General features: G+C 33.1%; 1 pseudogene; it reads left to right on the forward strand.

Annotated features, from left to right (window-relative positions):
• Nucleotides 1-19,084: 19,084 nt before the first annotated feature.
• Nucleotides 19,085-19,200, forward strand: LOC112472485 (annotated as a pseudogene).
• Nucleotides 19,201-19,988: the final 788 nt, after the last annotated feature.

Raw genomic sequence — 19,988 nt, forward strand, 5'->3', positions numbered from 1 at the left:
AAATGCTAGATTCAACTCTTTCTCTAAGTGCTTATACCTTTGGGTTTCAAAATCTTTTATGTAACAAGTATTGGGTTGAACTAAGTTAAATATATGATTAAGCTAAATGAAAAATAAGATTCTCTAATATATGCAGTATGAAAAGATAATGATTAAATTTAAATGATAGTTCTGTTTAAGATTCTATTTTCAAAACAGAATTTACAGAAAAGCTTCATAGTGACAAAGTATTACCTGTCTGTCCTGAATTGAAATTCAGACGGGAAGAAAAAAGGTATATGTAACTATATAGTAACATTGCTATATGATATCATCCACATAGTCTTTATTCCAAAGAATAAAATTAAATATAAATTCATATAACATAAGCCATTCTAACATGTTTTGCTAATGATTAAATTTGGATTAATTCCTATTATTTTACATTTTGTTGTAATTCCAATTAATATTCTCCATTTAGGGTATATCACATAATGAGTCCAATTATTGATCTTTTGTTAAAAAATAAATGTGGCTGGCTTGGATTATTTGATATATTTGGGAACAAGGCCTACTTCATTACAGATTCGCATTAAGAAAATATTCTAGATGAATGGTTCTCAAGGTATGGTCTCTAGTTCAGCAATCTGAGAACTTCTTATATATTGATATTCTTAGATCCTACCCTCATGCCTACCAAATCAGAAATTCTGGGGGTGGAGCCAGGTTGCCTGTGCTTTAACAAGTTTACCAGTTCATTCTAATACACACTAAAGTTTGAGAACCACTGCTCCAGGTATTTTATGTAAGCATAAATTAAATGCAGATTAGGTGCTTACAGAATCATTGAGAAGGCTGTAGGAGCAAGCTCTGAAATATGTCTTCAGAAAGAAAGAATAGGATTGAACTGACCCACTAGGGAATAACCACCTCAGAATCCACTACTATAACAACTGATTTCAAGAACATATGCTAAAACTGCAGGTATCAGGATGCTGAAATTAAGAAGCCCCTATTATTGCCTCTACACATGTACCTCTCAATACCAGAAGCAGCATAATGGAGCCTGAGAAGCAGCAGCAGAAACACCTCACATCTCCAGGACTTTGTTTCTTGTAGGAAAACAGTCAAAAGAAACAAAGATTACTTCTGCTTTTCAAATTTCACACCAGTGCACATGATTGACAAATCCCACTGTCCAACCAGAAACATAGTTACATGGGTATAACTTAGTGCTACCATTGGCATCCAATGGGCTACATTGTTAAATCACTATCTGGACATGATCTATAGTGTTCTGAAGTATGGTACTAGAATTATCGTTTTCTTCAATCACTATATTGATGTATAATATAATACTGAGAAAACAAAGGTTTAGAAGCAATTAAAATATTTAAAAGGAATCACTATAATTTGTTCCATGTCATTATCATTGTTTATAAATTTATACATTTGCATATTTATTAGTTAAACTGAGTGAGTAAAACAATTCTCAGCTATACCTTAAGAAAACACACCTAAGCAATTTATATAAGGATGACAGATGATGGATGGATGGATGGATGGATAGAAAGGTAAATAGATAGATGATGGATAGATAGATAGATAGTAATAACATATATGTATAATATAGTGCTTTACTCTTTATATAGTATACTGAGGTAGGTAGAGTATAATATATTCATTTTCATATAAAGAAACTACGTTTCAAAATTATAAAATGCTACATGGTCATAGCCAAATAATAAGTAAAAGAATGCATGTCTTACAATTCGTAGGCTAATGTTTATTCCAACGTACTTTAATGTCCTGTCTATATGTCCTCTGAGAATTCTTACAACAGCAGAGCAGCATGACAGAAAAAACAGGTACTGAGTCAGGAACAAGGAGATAGTGTGACTGAAGGACAAACAAGACCAAAGCAGTGGCCTAAGGAGGAGTTTTAAATAACAGATAAAATTCAAATGAAAATATTTCAAATCTAATACAATTCCAGGTGTTTGTATATTAGTCAAGAAAGTCTTTACTATATGCTGAGATAACAAACAACCTCAACATCTCAGTGATTTAAAGCAATGAAAGTTTATTTCTTGCTTCATTGAGGGAACTCTAATCTGGCATATCTTCATTTAGGAACTCAAGCTGATGAAGTAGTCATTAATTATAACATTGCTCATCATCAAGGCAGAGGAAAAGCACACTCTAGAGAATTTCTCACTGGTATTTAAATAACACACATCACAACATACCACATTGACCAGAATAAATCACATGGGCTCACCCAACCACAATTGATCTAGAAAGTTCAATCCTATCGAATGCTTGCAAGATGAAAAAGAAAGAGAGAGAGAGAGAGAGAGAATGAACGAAAGAACGAACGAACGAACGAATGAATGAAAAAGAATGAAAGAACGAAAGAAAGAATGAAAGAAAGAACGAAAAAGAACGAATGAAAGAAAGAACGAAAAAGAACGAATGAACGAACGAACGGAAAGAAGGAAGGAAGGAAGGAAGGAAGAAAAGAAATATTTGGTGGATAGAATTAATGATTACCACAATGTCAAAGCAGCCAACTTAATAAAGAAAATTTTTATCAAGAACTTGAAATTGGAGGTCATAAACAGCCAATTAGAATAGGTGAAGCAATGTTGATTATAAACTTGGTATTTGTGAGTAACAATTTTTCTGTCATGGTCATAGAGAAGCCAGTCTACAAAGAAAGAAAAAGTGAGGCAGATGCTCAAGAGCAAAACAGAGAAAAGTGACAGATTATAGTTAGGAGTCTTGAAGGCTCTCTACATCTTGACTCTAGTTATTTAAGCACCTGGATTGCCCTTGTGTTCCACTGGATAACTCGATGTCCATCATTAAATTTCCTAGTTTTCCTAAATTTACTCCAGTTGGTTTCTGTTGTTTGCAATAGAGTTTCAAGGCAATGATACTAATTAATTCCTTATTGTTTCTTCATCAAGTAGAATATAATATAGAATCTAACACAATATACTAAAATAATTTCTCACATTAATGAGCCTTACTTTATTTTCCCTGCATAAAACATACTAATGCAGAAAATTAATTTAAATTTAGAATTACTATCACAATATTAGAGAAAGGAAGATAGTGGTATTAGAGAATTTGTTTACTTTTTTCATGTTAAAAAAAAATTGAATCCTGTTAATCAAAGTGGACATCAATGAAAATAAATTGTCAATTTTTAGTGTTTCGCCATTACAGAAATAAACAAAACCTGTAACGGAATTTTTTAAGAACTAAGGAAGTACCAAACGATTGAGCAACTCCATCTAAAATTTAAAATACGAAAATAAAATTCATATCATCCAGAGAACAAATTATTAAAATGTATAATGATATTCAGACAGAGAAATGTAAGGCAGAAAGCGTTAAGAAGTGTTCAAATCAAACAAAAAGAAAAATGTTCACATTCAGAATGAAATGTAAAATACTTCTTTCAGAGAAGGTAGAATATAAAAGAATATAAAGTCCTTAACATGATTTTTTCAGGAACATTTCATATCAACTATACCATGTCCTTGAACAGAACCATAATGTTTCTGTATGTTCTCAAGTTGTGAAGTAACAATTGTGGGAGACACCCCTTTTTTGTTAACTTTATGCAAGAAAATCATTTGACTCATATTGTGAAAAAATTAGACAATCATGGATAGAGGCTGTCAAATAATCCAAACTGTCAGTTTGATTTAAACATTTCCGAAAAGATGAAATAATTTGCCAAGATCTGCCAAAAATATGTCAACTACTTTAGTGCATGCTTGAATAAGCATGAAAAAATATTTGGATATACTGATTAATGATAAGATATTGTTATATATTTATAAGGTTTCTTTCAAAAATATTTTCTTTTAGTAGGAGAGCCAGTAACACTTAAACACACACAAAAAAAATACTGAAATCTATTTCATGGGAAAATGTAACATAAATAAGAGTATAGTATTAATCATATAAAGGTTAAGTTTAATGATCTGAAGTAAAATCTGTATTGCCTACAATAAGATTGTAATTTAATAATTGTATCTTTTTGAAAAGTCCCCTACTTTTTCAATAGCAAAATATACTTGCTCATACACAGTATCTTAAATATTTTTTTCTTTTCTATTTATTTAGTATATAAAAATTGTGACTTTCTTATAATTCATAATCACTAGTCTTAAGTTGTTTCAAAAACACCAACCAGCCATAAACACTGACAGACAGAGACCTCGTGGTAAGTGGTCTCTGCAGTGTGGTGATATTCATTTATTTTTTAAAATAGTTGAGTGTCTACTGGGAGCCAGATGTTTTAAGTTCTTTGGGTTCAGCTAGGAACATGATATGCAAGATATCTATTTTAGTAAATGTTATTAATTGGGTAGAAAAATATTTTATAACAAAAAAATGTGATATAAGTGCTATAAAGACAGTTAACTTGGATAAAATGACAGAAACATAACGCACTGATATCCTTTGTCAGGACTCAAATTGAGTATTCTAACAACCACTTTTAACCTCACCTCACAATCTTAACATTACAATACTCAGTTATCTATATCCATATTTAGCACATGTTCACAGTAATAACTGTTTTTCCATAAAAAACTTCATAGCTTAAAAATATATTTATTAACATTAGCCTGTTTTTTCCTCAAAATGGAGCAATGGCAACTTTTTTATACCTATTTTACAAACTGGAGAAAATGAACCTCAGGGACCTTAAATGGCTGGCCCAGGCCTATATAACACAAGTGAGACTTGAACCTAGGTGCATTGAAGAAAATTTTATTGAAATTCTTTGATGTGTCATGCACAGGATGAATATTATAAAAACAAATATGGCATTGCCTTGACTTAAGAGTGTTTCAACCAGAATATGTTTCAGTTCTTAATACCTGGGTAGAAGCAATCATGCTTCTTCTAAAATTAACCTAGAAAAAAAAAAAATCTAACCTTAGAAAACACATGAGTTTGGAAATAAGTCAGAGGCTTAGTCTCAGTCATTCTTTCTTCTGGTAAAAATGATTGTCTCAATTCCAGAAGCCATCAGAGATCGCATGCAAAAAAAAAAAAAGCAAGTTCTCTATATTAAAATTTAACTTTTCCTTTTTTATTTACAAATATTATCTAAGGTGACTGGAAAAAAAACAAAGAGTAAGCTCAAGAGAAAACATTAGCAGAGACTTCCTTGTTTTCCACGTGCATGACTGACTGACTCACATTGAAGGCTGAGGCATGGGTTCCCACAGCCTCACTGGTCGTCAACAGGGATGGGACAGGGGAAGTGGTTCTTTTTCTCAGTTTAAATGAGATTTGATATAAGTAGCTTCTTAGAGTCATTGATGTGTTAAATGGCTTTTGGAGAAATGGACTTATTGAGGAGCAGTTCAATAGATTTCCCTAGAGCTACACTAGATAGATTTTCAAAGTGATGAAAAGAGTTGCTAAATTCCTAGAGGTATCATCTTTTGAATGAGATTTAAATGGAAGTGTTAATGTTGGTGCTAAAAGTCCTAATACTAGCTAATGTCCACAGCAGGACAGAACAATTAGCAAATTTAAGAAATTGCTTTTATTTATGCCACCAATATTATAGGTAAGGTTTGCAAATCAAGTTCTTTGCTTTAATGAATTCATGTTTATTAACAAATTAGAAAATATCTTTTTAAAAATATATTTGAGTTTATTGTACTTTATACCTCATAAAAATCTCTTACATATATATCACTAGTCAAAACATTATAAATTGCATAAAATAGCATTTAATCATTAGAATTAAAATATTAAAAGGGGAATAATTTATTAATTATTCATTTTAATTCTCTATATTTACTTTCATCCAAGAATTATCTGATGGATATGGCCAATTGCCTTAGAGAATATGCTTCTACACAGTTTTTTTCTATGTAGGTTTCTGGTTGTTAGAGAAGGTCATCAAGAAGACATGACCGCCAGCTGACTTGAGCTGGACACAGACAGTCAGAAGCTCCTTATCCCCTCTCCTGTCTTCAGAGTATGCATTCTTCCTACTGTTGCCACAGTAAGAGCCATATTCAAGAACACAACCTTGAAACAGCAATGTGTTGTTGAGACATTCTGAACAGCATGTATGACTGAACCTAGTTAAGGCCTCTACATATACTTTTAAGCTTCTGGCAGGCAGGTGTGGAGATCTGATCATCTGTGGCCACTCAAGACAAGCTTCGTACATAAGCTGCCTTGCTTATTAAACCTGCCACCACCTACTAAAATGAAGTGACCCATCACTTTCTTTGATCTGTCCTTGCCCTCTGTAAATGGGGGCCAGTTTCACGTTTCACCTGGGAAATTCCTGATGTCATGGACCAACACCAGTCAATCAAGGTGCAAGTAAATAAAGACGAGACCACAGGAATCCCAATAACAATTTTGCAACAATTCCCGCAAAGGCTCCCATCCAAACCTGGCATAGTCTGGACCCTGGTGTGGAGCCGTGATCAAAGGAAGTGGCCATGTACATGCTATGAAGCTGGTACTCTGTACATAGGGAACATTGGTTCTTCAGACAGCTCAAACACAAGCCCCCTGTAAAAGCATTTGCTCCCAAATTTAGGACTAATATTCTCCCAAATTCAAACTCACGGGTTACAGTGCTGGGCATATAAGGAGAACTCAATGAATACCCATTTAATTAATTAATCAACCAATTAATTAATTAGGGAACATAGCAGAATCCTAAAAAGTAAGCATAAAAATGTCAAAATTTTAAAAGCAAGCAAAACAGGAAGAGTCAAGAGAAGATGATGAGAACTGTCTATTTAACTAATATGCCTTTGACAAATCATGAAGTGTGCAGTACGCTAGAATTGACAAAATCATGAATACAAGGGGGTCTAAGGGCACTTTAGTTTCACTGTGTTCTCAAAAAGGTGGATTTCTAAACTTTCCAGTGGAATGGTTCTCTCATCTTTTCTAGAAAATCTCTAGAGACACATGCTCCTGAGCAGATTGACATAAAAATTTCATGAGGATAACCCTAATGGTGTTAGATATAAAAGAGGTGATTAATCATTGTGTCATTTTGAAACTTAATTTGTCTTACTTTCCAATAAATCATTTAAAAGAACTGTTTCTCTTAGTTTTTATTTATTTTTTCTCATAATAATAAAATCGTAAATATAAAAATTAAAATCTACTTTTTTTGTAGAAATTTTGGAAAACTCTGGCAATTATGAAGAAAAAGATAAAGTACCTGTATTTCTATCAACCAGCACCCCAGCATTAAATTTTTTAAAATATTTGCTACATTTCCCTCTGGACTCTTGATTTACAAATATAAGTAAAATTATTAGTAAATATACAAGTAAAATTAGGATTATTTACTTTGTGTGTGTGTGTTGCATCATCCTTTCTTAATTAATTATGTCATTAATTACGTCAGATTTTAACTGTAACCAAACTAAGATTTTTAATAGCACTCTTACAATATAACCTATTTAGTGGGTTGAATGGCAACCCCTCCCCCCAAAGACATGTCCTGGAACCTGTGAATGTGACTTTATTTAGGAAAAGGTTCTTTGAAGATGCAATGAAGGATTTTAAGATGATATCATTCTGGATCAGGGTAAGGCCTAAGCTCATGACAAGTGCCTTTATTAGAGAATAGAAGGAGAGAAGACACAGAAAGGTAGTGTGAAGATTGAGGCATAGCGATGCACCAAGGATTGTCAGTAGCTCCCACGACTTAAGAAGCATGGAATGGATTCTCCCTCAGAGTCTGCAGAAGGAACCAATTCTGCCAACTCTTAAATTTCACACCCCTAGCTTCTAGAACTGTGAGAGAATAAATTTCTGTTGTTTCAAACCACTCACTTTGTGGTAATTTGTTACAACAATCCTATGAAATTAATACACATGTGGAAAGACCATGATTTATTTAACCATTCCCAAACAGAAGAATTTTTCCCATATTTTTCTTTTGCTTTCACAAATAATGCTAGAATAAACATCTTCGACATTAACTCACTCATTCAACAAATATTCATTAAACACCTACTGTATGACAGATAGTCTTTCAAACAATTGGAGGAACAAAACATCAGAGAACAAGACAAAGATTTCAGTCCTCATTGAGCTTCCAATGAACAGTATACATATAAATACATAAATTATAAAGTATACTGGAAGATGTCATGTGCTATTGAACAAAGAAAAAGAGGAGAATTAAGGGAATTTGTGATGAAAGAGTGGAATTTCAAAAAGGTTAGTTAGGAAAGATCTTATTGAATAGTTGATGCTTGATTGACAATGGTTGAGGAGGCAGTAAGAGAGCTAGCTACATAGTTAACCAAGAAAGAGTTTCCAGACAAAGGGAAAAGTCAATATAAAGTGCCAATTTCTGATAAAACCTTTAGGATAAATTTCTAGAAATGAAATTACCAAGTCGAAGTGCATGGACATTTAAACCACTTGATGAATATCTGCCTGAAAGATTGCATCAGATAAGACACCACCGGGAATGCATATGAATAATGACTTCCTTAAACTTCAACATTGTGTATTATTATTTTTAGTTACCCCCAGGGGAAAGAGGGAGGGTGAGGGGGAAAAAAAGGTAAAAAAATAAAACGTATAAATAAATAAATAAATTAATTAATTAATTGCATGAATAAATAAATAAATAAATAGATAGATAGATAGATAAATAAATAAATAAAAACTTTAAAAAATCCTTCATTGCTCAAATTTGCTTTTCTGGTGAAAAAGTAATTTTTCTTATATCTGTAATCATACTTTTTTCTTTTAAAAAATGTCTATACTTTGAAATGTATGCTTTTTTTCACAATATTTTTATTTATCGTAGTTGGCATACAATATTATATTAGTTTCAGGTGTACGACATGGTGATTAGACATTTATATAACTTACAAAATGATCACTCCAATAAATCTAGTACCCAGCCGACAGTAATATTACAATATTATTGACTATATTCCTTATGCTATACTTTACATCCCCATAATTATTTTGTAACCACCAATCTGTACTTCTTAAACCCTTGTCCTTTTGCACCCACTGTCCCAACCCCCCACCCATCTGGCAACCATCAAAATGTTCTCTGTATCTATAAATTTGTTTCTGTTTTGTTCTTTATTTTTGTTCTTTAGATTCCACATATAAGTGAAATCATATGTCATTTGTCTTACCCTGTCTGACTTACTCCACTCGGCACAATGCCCTATAGGTCCATCTATGTTGTTGCAGATGGCAAGATTTCATTTTTTTTAATGGCTGAGCAATATTCATGTGTGTGTGTGTGTGTGTGTGTGTGTGTGTACCTCTTTATCCGTTCACCTACTGGTGGACACTCAGGTTGCCTCCGTATCTTGGCTATTATAAATAATGCTTCAATGAATGTATGGATTCACATGTCCCCTTGAATTAGTGTTTTGGGTTTCTTAGGATAGATAATCAGAAGTGAAATTGCTGGGTCTTTCTTTTTTACTTTATTTTACTTTTTTATTAAATTTATTGGAGTGACATTGCTTAATAAAAGTATGCTTTTAAAAAATATTGAATTGAGAAAGTTTATTATGTAGCCTGTAATATTTAAAATATGGTATAAATGTGTTTTTTGCCATTTGGAGCATTCCTTTTAAGTTTAATTATGTTTATTTTGACATGCAGAAATATTTTTACATTTATGTAGTAAAATATATCCATCCTTTTCTTTATAATTCACTTTGAAGTAGTGCTCAATTTTTTCTCTCCAGGTAAAGATGGATAATCAAGTATTTTTTTCTAGTTGTTTTATAAATCTATTTTAAATTGAGTATATTTTATAAGAATACTTATAATTTTTCATGAAAGATGACTAGAAACTTAAAAGTAGTTAAATTTGTGTCTCTTGCAAAATTCAAAGCTCAAATGCTCACCTTAGGTAAAATATTTTGAAAATGAAAGCATGGAAAATTCAGCAATGATAGTTAAATTACATCTGAAAATTTATTTCAAAATTTAATTCTGGCTGTACTTTAAAGTGCATATATTTGAAGAACACTAGTTTTAAAATAAAACTTTAGATTATCCTAATACATTATACCTTTAAATATTTAATTTTACTTATAATTTATCGTCTTGTGTAAAATATATATAATGTGTATATACATACACAAATATATACATGTACAATTATAAATATATATACTTTTTTTTTTTTTTTTACCAACAGATAATATATACTGACAACAAACAGAACACAATATGTGGAACCAAAATGAAATGGATATATCAAACTCAGAGTAATAGAATTACCCTGATCGAGCATTAAATTTAACACTAAGCTTCCTGGCTTAAAAAAATATTTGATACAACAAAATCAGGTCAGCCTCTGCTATCACATAACAAGTGGCCCACAGGGCTTTTGTAACCTTTGCTTGATTGAATTACTGCTACTAAGAGGTTCGGTGAAAAATTTTTTGCCTCATAGCAGTCTCCATCGTTCTGATATTTATAAATAACAAACAGCAGCAGGCTTTAGACAAAAACTTCCTTTGGAATAACACAGTTTTTTCAAAATATCCAATATAAATTAGCCCATTTATAATTTCTACTAAAACGTTAACCACATTTTAGCTTTTCATGTTTCTGTTGTTTTCTAATTTTTTATACTTTAAAAAAATAAGTGCTTCAAAAATGTTTAGAAGTTCTATTTATTCAAGACTTTCATTGTTTATAATGTACATTCTAACAGTAGAAAACTGTATCGATGTGTTCAAAAATAAGATACAAAATAATGAACATTTAACTATTTAACAGTCATTTTCTCTGAATTTTTCCTGAATTTAATTTTCACAAATAAGTCAGAATCATATTTACTATACTCTTTACATTATTTCAATTTTATGTTATCTGCATCCTATAAATGAATTCGTGCCCCAAATTCTCCTCATTCCAAAGGAAATTTAGTTTCTTCTCTAAATTCTGTGGCTTATGGGAGGCCTATAAATCTTTTGGCAAGTTTTGATGATGTAGTTATAAACTTATATCAATAACAATATTTGATGTAATAAATATTTTGAATTCTTAAGTTTGTTCCATAAATCAGCAAAAGAACATATTTTAAAATGATTTTTCATTTCTCACTAGTAAAACAGTGCCTTGTACTCCCTCTGCTGGCTTTAAAGAGTAATTTAACTTTAAAAGGACATTCATATATTTGAATAATGATCTAGTATAGAAAAACAGAAGCACTTAGAAACACTTTAAATGTTACATAATGACTTCAACTATAATAATAATTCAATTAAAATAAGCATATGTATCTTCTTTCAGAATTAAAAATGCAGTTCAGTGTCATAAGAAGTGAATATTGAAAAAATATTAATATTAAATCACAGTAATTGAGAAGGTTTGAGGTAAGCACAAGACAAGACAAAAAGATCAGGGTAGAGAGTAGAACATCCAAAAAAGTGTATTAGGAATTTATTAAATGACAAACATGACATTTTATTCAAGTGGGGAATAAAGAGTTTGATAACACTGCACACAGACATAATTAGTCACATTTCTGGAAGAAAACAAAGTTGAACCTCTACCTCATACCATCTACAAAAGTAAATTAAAGTGCAATTTTAAAACTTTAAATATGATTTCTGAATTCATGTAAACACTAGAATAATATTTTGAAGAATTTCATATCTCTTGATGGCAAAGATCTTCTACAACTAGACAGAAGAGTTGAAGTCATAAGGGAAAAGGTAGTCATATTTAATTGTACATACATTGTCCTAAAAGGAAAACACCATAAACAGTCAAAGGAAGTCTTTGCGCCCAAATATGGAAATAGATACTATAGGTTAAGACATAAATTTCCTAATATACCAAAGTTTTTATAAATTGGTAAGAAAAAGAAAAGGAACCTAAAAGAAAAATAAGAAAAGTTTTATGGTAAGGAAATTTAAAGAAATCCAAATAGTTAATAAGCATAAAAAAGCTGTTCATCCTTATACTTCCCGGTCAAGATGGTAGAGTAGGTAAACTCTGTGCTTGCCTACTCTCATGACCACCTCAAAATTACAACTGCAGAACAGTTACAACTACAATAACAGAACCACCTGAAGTCTAGCTGAACAAAAGTCCTACAACTAAATATATACAAAAGAAGCCACATTGAGCTGGTAGGAGGGGCTGAGTCACAGAACATTACCACATGAGTTACCGCATGTGGTAATTAAAAATCAGGAGGGATATCTCAGCTGTGGAGCTTCCCTCTGAGGAGTGAGGGATCTCAGCCTAACACCAGGCTCCCCAGACCAGAGTTCCAGTGCCAGGGAGAGAAGTCTGGACAACTGCCTGTGAAAACTAGCAGAGATTGTGGCTGAGTGAGTCAGAGGTCTGCTGGAGCTCCAGGTGTTACTCTTAAAGGGCCCATGAACAAACTTACTCACTGAGCAACTCACTCTGTGCTCCAATGCTAGGGGCAGCAGCTTGAAAGTTGCCAGAAACATATGGAGAGGAACTGAATTGTCTGGCTTCAGGGCGAGGGCTGAAGGGGCAGCTTTCTCCTAGACAGAAGTGCTGGAAGAATCCATCATTTCTTTGTTGAGCCCTCCCCTCATCCAGGGTGAAGACACAGGTGGGCACCATTTCTGGGTCTCCATCAATCTGGCTAACACTGGTGGCCCTGCCCTGGGGATTACCTGAGATACTGCCCCACCCAACTTGAGGGATTGCCTGAGCTTCTTCCAGTATGTTTTGCATACAAACGGCTTGTCTTGGCTCATGCTGCAGACTTTCCTAAAATATCTCAAAGTTTCACAAACCACAGACAACTAGCATCTGACATAGGCATGCCCCGTACATCTTGGTAAGCAGTCTCAAGCCCACCACAAGTGGCAGCCAGCCTCAGTTCACAGCTTAGCCTCTTCAAGGCACTTCAAAGCTCAGCACAAGTATCAACCATCTGCAGATCACTTTGTAGCTCATACCAATAGGCCCCAAACAGGGCAAAGGCAGCAGATGGCATTGGCTTGCAAAAGAACCCCTTCCAAGAGGGTTCAGAATCTGCTTCAGACAACACCAGAGCACCACCTCCACAAATGACACACCCAAATGGTAAACTGGGCAGGCACCAGAGCCCTGCTAAAGCTAATCCTGCTTCGTAGTATCAGCCCCTGCACTACAGCTCCTCCATTGTAGTCACACTCAGTTATCACAACCAATCAGCCTGAGAATCAATCCCTCCTACTGACATGCACACAGCAACCAAGGTTCAACTACATCTCACAAAAGGGACATACCTTGAGCGCCTGGCTCAGATGACCAAGGAAACTGTGCCACTGAGCCCCATAAGACATCTACTATATAAAACCATTCTAGTAAGACTGAGAGACATAACAGCTCTACCTAATAAGTAGAAACAAATAGGGAGTCAGCCAAAATAGGGAGACAAAGAAATATGTCTCAAATGAAAGAACAGAATGAAGATCCAGAAAAAGAACTAAAAATAAAGACAAGCAGCCTACTGGATACAGAGTTCATGGTTATAAACATGTTCAATGATCACAGTGAGAAGTTCAAGAAAGAGATAGGAAACATAAAAATGGAGATAAAAAAAAAACATAAAAAAAGAACTGGTCAGAAATGAAAACTACAATAACTGAAATGAAGAAGACATTATAGGGAATCAACAATGTATTACATGAAACAGAGGACCGAATCAGCAATTTGAAAGATAAGGTAGCAGAAAACACCTAATCAGAACAGCAAAAAGAAAAAAGAATCCGCCCCCCCCCCAAAAAAAAATGAAGATAGTTTAAAGGGTCTCTGATTCAACGTCAAACATACCAACCTTCACATCATAGGAACACTAGATGGAGAAGAGAGAGAGCAAGGAATTGAAAACCTATTTGAAGAAATGATAACGAAAAACTTTTCTAACCTGGTGAAGGAAATAGACATACAAGCCCAAGAAGTGCAGAAAGTCCCAAAGAAGATCAACCCAAAAAGGCCCACACCAAGACTTATCATAATTAAATACCAAAGGTTAAGACAAAGAAAGAATCTTAAAAGCAGCAAGAGCAAAGCAGTTAGTTACCCACAAGAGAGCTCCCATAAGATTGTCAGCTGATTTCTCAACAGAAACTTTGCAGGCCAAAAGAGACTGGCATGAAATATTCAAAATGATGAAAAGCAAGGACATACAACCAAGATTACTCTACCCAGAAAAGCTATCATTTAGAATCGAAGGACAGATAAAGAGCTTCCCATACAAGAAAAAGCTAAAGGTTTTCACCACAACCAAACCAGCATTGCAAGAAATGTTAAAGAAACTTATTTAAGAAGAAAAAAAGATTAAAAATATGAATAAAAAAATGGCAATAACTACATTTCTATGAATAATTACTTTAAATGGAAATGGATTAAATACTCCAATAAAAAACATAGAGTAGCTAAATATATAAGAAAAAAAGACCCTTACATATGCTGTCTACAAGAGACTCACCTCAGATCGAAAGACACACACGGACTAAAAGTAAAGAGATGGAAAAAGATGTTTCATAAATGGAAATAAACAAAAATAGCTGGGTAGCAATACTAGTACCAGACAAAATATACTTTAAAACAAAGACTATAGTAAAAGACAAAGGACCCAGTATTCTTATTTCTGCATATTTATCCAAAGAAACCCAAAACACTACTTGGAAGGGACACGTGCACCCACATCTTCATTGCAATGTTATTTACAGTAGCCAACGTGCAAAGGCCACCTGGGAGTCCATCAATGGATGAATGGATAAAGAAGATGTGGTACACACACACACACACACACACACACACACGCTGGAATATTATTCAGCCATAAAAAAGAATGAAATCTTGCCATCTGCAACAACATGGATGGTTCTAGAGGGCATTGTGCTGAGTGGAGTAAATCAGACAGAGAAAGAAAAATGCCATACAATGTCACTTATATATGGACTCTAAAGAACAAAATAAATGAACAAACAAAACAGAAACGAACTCAAAGACACAGAACATTTTGATGGTTAATGGATGGGAGGGGGTTGGTGGGTGAGTGAAAAAGCGGAAAGGATTAAGAAGTACAAATTGGTGGTTACAAAATAGTTGTAGGGATGTAAAGTATAGCATAAGGGATATAGTCAATAAAATTGTAATAACTATGTATGGTGTCGGATGGGTACTAGATTTATTGGGAGTAATCACTTTGTAAGTTATATAAATGTCTAATCACTATGTTATATACCTGAAACTAATGTACTATTGTATGTGAACTGTAATTGAAAAATTAAAAATCTTTAATTTTTAATTTTTAATTAATTATCCTCTCTAGCAGTCAAGGAAAATGAAAATGAAAATGCACAAATTTACAAACCATTAATAAAATAATTATCTTAAGCCTTGTGCTAGTTGGCAAAAAAATTAAAGATACAATAACATCCAGTGCAAGCTGCTATAATCCTTCAAAAAATATTTGGCAATATCTATAAATTAAATACATACACATAGCTTTTGATGAAATAATCCCATTTGGGGAAGTCTATCCAATAAAAATAAAAGTACCGAAGTACCAATATCTAAGGCCATTTATCTAGTAACATTTAATGTAATATATTTGTAATGGCAAAAACCAGGAAACATTCAAATTTCAATCAAAGATAAAATACATGAATGTAATTTGGTACAATCATTTTATTATGTAATTATTTAAAGAAAAGATATACATATAGAGAGATATATCTATATATATCAAGGAAAAATATGCATTGATCATAAATTATTTAGATGAATTTAAGGAGAGCGATAACAGCAACACACCATTTATATATGATTTTTAATGTTTATGTGATAGGAAAAAACCTAGGTCCTACAAAGGCAAAGGAATGGTGAGTGCGGAGCAAATCTTAACTTTTTATTTATACATCTTTGAAATTTCATTTCATTAAAATAAGTATCAATGTATCTATAACTTGATATTTTAATAAAGAAAATAAAATTTGAAATAAAAGTTAATGTGAAGTATCCATGTCCATTTTTCAGGACACAAAGTACATTTTGTACATATTCTAATCAAAGACACTATGTTAATTCCTCTCTGTTTGGGTTTTTTTTCCCCCAAAGGTACCACCCAGCACTGTGTGTCTGTGAAATCTGGGTGGAGAGAGATGAGAAATAGTGCGGGAATTCCCAGCATGGAATAGGGGGACAGTGACTGTGCAAGCACGCATATCTGGGAAAACTCCCCAACCGCTACCCTGTGCTGAGAATTACAGCTTTAGTGTTTAGGTAGAGAAAACCCCCTCAGTTGCTTTCCAATAATTTCACTAGGGGCTGGCTGTGACCACGGTGCCAGCAGCACGGACTCCTAAAACAGCTTCAAAATTATTCTAGAAAAGTACTGTAGTGTAGTATTTTTTTCTCAACTTTGGCTGCCTATGAGAATTAACTGGGGAACTAGCAAACAAAAGAATATTGTGCTCAAGCTGACTGAATCAAAATCAAAGTATTGCTTCTGTGCTAGCAGTATTTAAAAGTTTTCCAGGTAATTCTGAATCATAGTGAGGGCTGAGGACCATTACAAGGCTAAGTGCCTTAAACCCAAGGCTGAGGTGGTGACTGGCATCAACAGCATGCCCTTACTAAGCAGAGTGAAGGAAAGAAAATGGCTTGTTGCCATGCAGGAGAAAACTAAAAACCTGAAACTTTATAGACACACTGCTGCATATTTTTTTCTTTCCATGCTATAAAAAAAGAAAACAGTTTTATTAAGGTATAATTTGGGGCTATTATAAATAATGCTTCTATAAATACTCTCATACCAATCTTTGTAGGGATTTCTTCCTTTCTTTTTTTTTTTTCCATAGATACCTTGGAATAGACTCACCAAACTATGTTTTTAAGTGTATATTTAACTTTTTAAAAACTGTCAAACTTTTCCAAAGTGTCTGTACCACTTTATATTCTCACAAATAATGTTTAAGTGTGCTAAGAGGCAATTCTCATGTGCCTTTCCTGTTTCCACACATATTGCAAAAAGAGGAATTAACTGCTCTTTTGTTTCAGACTATCTTTTTCAAAGTATGTTTGCATAGTGAACAGCCTTGAAAAAGCCAAGAGCATGTTCTTTATTTACTGTCTAGTATAATAAAGATAATGTCTCCCACTGGGGTAACGGTCAGCAGATTTGCTTGCAATCCATTACAGAAGATTCAGATTCCCTAAACTTGGAGCTCTTTATCTGTGACTGAAAAGCCCACAGCACGCACAGCATCCACCTGGCCCTCACTGCATCACCTTTTGGGAATTAGCGTTTAGGGAACTGGTACAAGAATATTATACTCTGGCTACTGCTATAATTATAAGTAATAAACTGTTCTTTGCCTCAGAGTCAGGAGTCTTGTGTCTTATGCCAGATTCCACAAAATACAGAAGACTAGTGTGTTAGCTTGCAAGTAGGATAAAATCTCAGACTTCTCATAGTTACTGACGGGGAGTTTCAGTTTCGCTAAATACTCATCAACCTTTGGTATTATCTATTTTAGATTTTAGCCATTCTAGTAGGTGTGATTTTAATATGAATTTCCCTAATGACTATTTATACTGGGCATCTTTTTATGTGTCTATTGTCATCTATATATCTTCTTTGGTGATGTGTCTATTCAAATTCTTGCCCCATTTTTAATTGAGTTTTTCATTATCACTGAGTTGTAAGAGTATTTTATATATATTGGACACAAATCCTTTGTCAGATATATGATCAGCAAATACTTTCTCCCAGTCTGTGGCTTGTGTTTTCATTTTCTTAATGATGCTTTCCAAAGAACAAAATTTTTAATTTTGATAAAGCAGAATTTATCAACGTTTTCTTTTTTTGGATCATGCTTTTGTTGGCATATCTATATAACCTTTGCCTAAGCCAAAGTGACAAAGATTCTCCTCTGTTTTAAGCTTTTACATTTAGGTCCATGAACCATTTCAAGTTTTATATAGGTCAAGTTTCTTTCTTTTTTTTTTTTTTAATATGGTTATTCTATTGGTCAAGCACCATTTATTGAAAATATAATGTTTTCACCTTTGAATTATCTTGTCATAGGCAAAAAATTATTTTTGCAAAGGCAAACTAAAAATTGGTCATTTTGAGTTTATTTCTGGACTCCATTTATCTTTGTGTCTATTCTTATGCTGTTTGCAGCTTCAATGAATGAGAATCTAGTTTCATGGCCTGACCATTTGGTGACCTTTCCTCATTCTAATATTTTTGGTTACTCTAATAAATTATCTACTTCCATTCATCAGTCTTATCAGCTGATAATTTCTTTTTTTTTCTTATGTTTTCTTGATGGCTCTATTATACACTACATGCAAAAAAATTGAGTCAGTCTCAGAGACTCATTGAGAGATCTATACCAAGTAATCCTTTTAGAAATAGGCTCATGGTTCCAGGCTTTGGAGTTTAAGTAGACATTGCTCAGACCATTTTCAGACAGCTCAGAGAACTGAATTATAATTTCCAGGAATCATTTTATCCAGAAACAGAAGATTTCAAGAAAACAGATCCAAAATAACAGGAATTAATTACATACAATCAATTACACTAACGAAGCATATTAAATTGTGGTTATTTCTTTTGACATACTGTTAATTCTATTTCTAGAAATCTATTTTTTTGATGGATTTATGAGGAAGCTTTTTTCTTTCTTATTAATCTGTCTCTAATCTTCTATTTAGTAGACTGTTTTTGTAAACTGAAATGAAACATGTTAAAAATAATATCCAATTCTCACTGACCTCTCAGAATTCAAAAACAGATGTTTTTATTGAGTCTTCTCACTATTTATGTCAATACATTTATTTCATGAGTTAAATAAGAATTTATCATTTCTTTTACAGGGATATATTTGACAAAATTCTCGTGAAACCAAGGTCATAATGGAGTAATATACTTAATATGTATAGGAACTGCAAATGCATAGTCATTGTAAGAAATCTTGTATAAAGAAACTTTTGGGATGTAGTTCCATAGTGTAGTGGTTAGCATGTCTGCTTTACACACAAAAGGTCCTGGGTTCATGCCCCAGTGGAGTCACAGTCCATGGTCTATGGCCATGCCACCCTGAACAAGCCTGATGTCTGATCTCAGAAGCTAAGTAGAGTCAGGCCTGGTTAGTACTTGGATGGGAGACCACCAAGGAAGACCAGGTGCTATAGGCATAAATAATAATAATTTAAAAAAGAAAGAAAAAATAAATTTTTGTGTTTTGTTTTCTAGATTCAAAATAAAAAAGGATTTTAAAATTACAATCCTATATGCCTTATGAAATTTACAGACAAAAGTTAATATCTTAGTCTTAATTTTCTCAACTCTGTATGCTCTATGAGGCTTGTATTAACACTTCACAGTGCATTACTTAAAAAATCAGGTCAAAACACATTGAGATTAGCCGTTTTTGTGACTAGAAATAATCTTTGGAGATTACTTATGATCATAACAGGAGTACTCTTAAGAAAAGTTACCCAAAATTTGGAAATAAGGCAAAGAGAGAGCAGCATATCCTTTCAATATTACATTAGAATATTATTTAACAGATCAACCCAAGAATTATTTCACTATTTATAGAAATCAATAATTCCATGTTGATTAAGTCATTATATACTGTTGATTAAAGACTCAGACTGTGTGATTTTACATGTTAACTTGCATATTTTTGTGTGATAGTTTCTTTCAATATAAAATATGACCCCCCCAAATTATGGTTTTATTGTTCTATATGATATTAACCAGTTTTGTATCTAAACAGTAAGTTTATTCAGTACTGTTTCTCAGTGATGATACAGCTCCTGTTCCTTCAAACCAGCTTTGTTTTTCTGCTAGTTACCTTACTAATGAGTTGAATAAAGTTTGACAAGTGTTCATTCAACATTTTATGATAATCATTTTATTAACCTTTAGGAAAATATACTCTGACATATCTATGGCATAAAACTGTTAAGAATCCCCA

The sequence above is a fragment of the Pteropus alecto genome, unplaced genomic scaffold (assembly GCF_000325575.1).
Source record: "Pteropus alecto unplaced genomic scaffold, ASM32557v1 scaffold76, whole genome shotgun sequence".
NCBI classification, from domain to species: domain Eukaryota; kingdom Metazoa; phylum Chordata; class Mammalia; order Chiroptera; family Pteropodidae; genus Pteropus; species Pteropus alecto.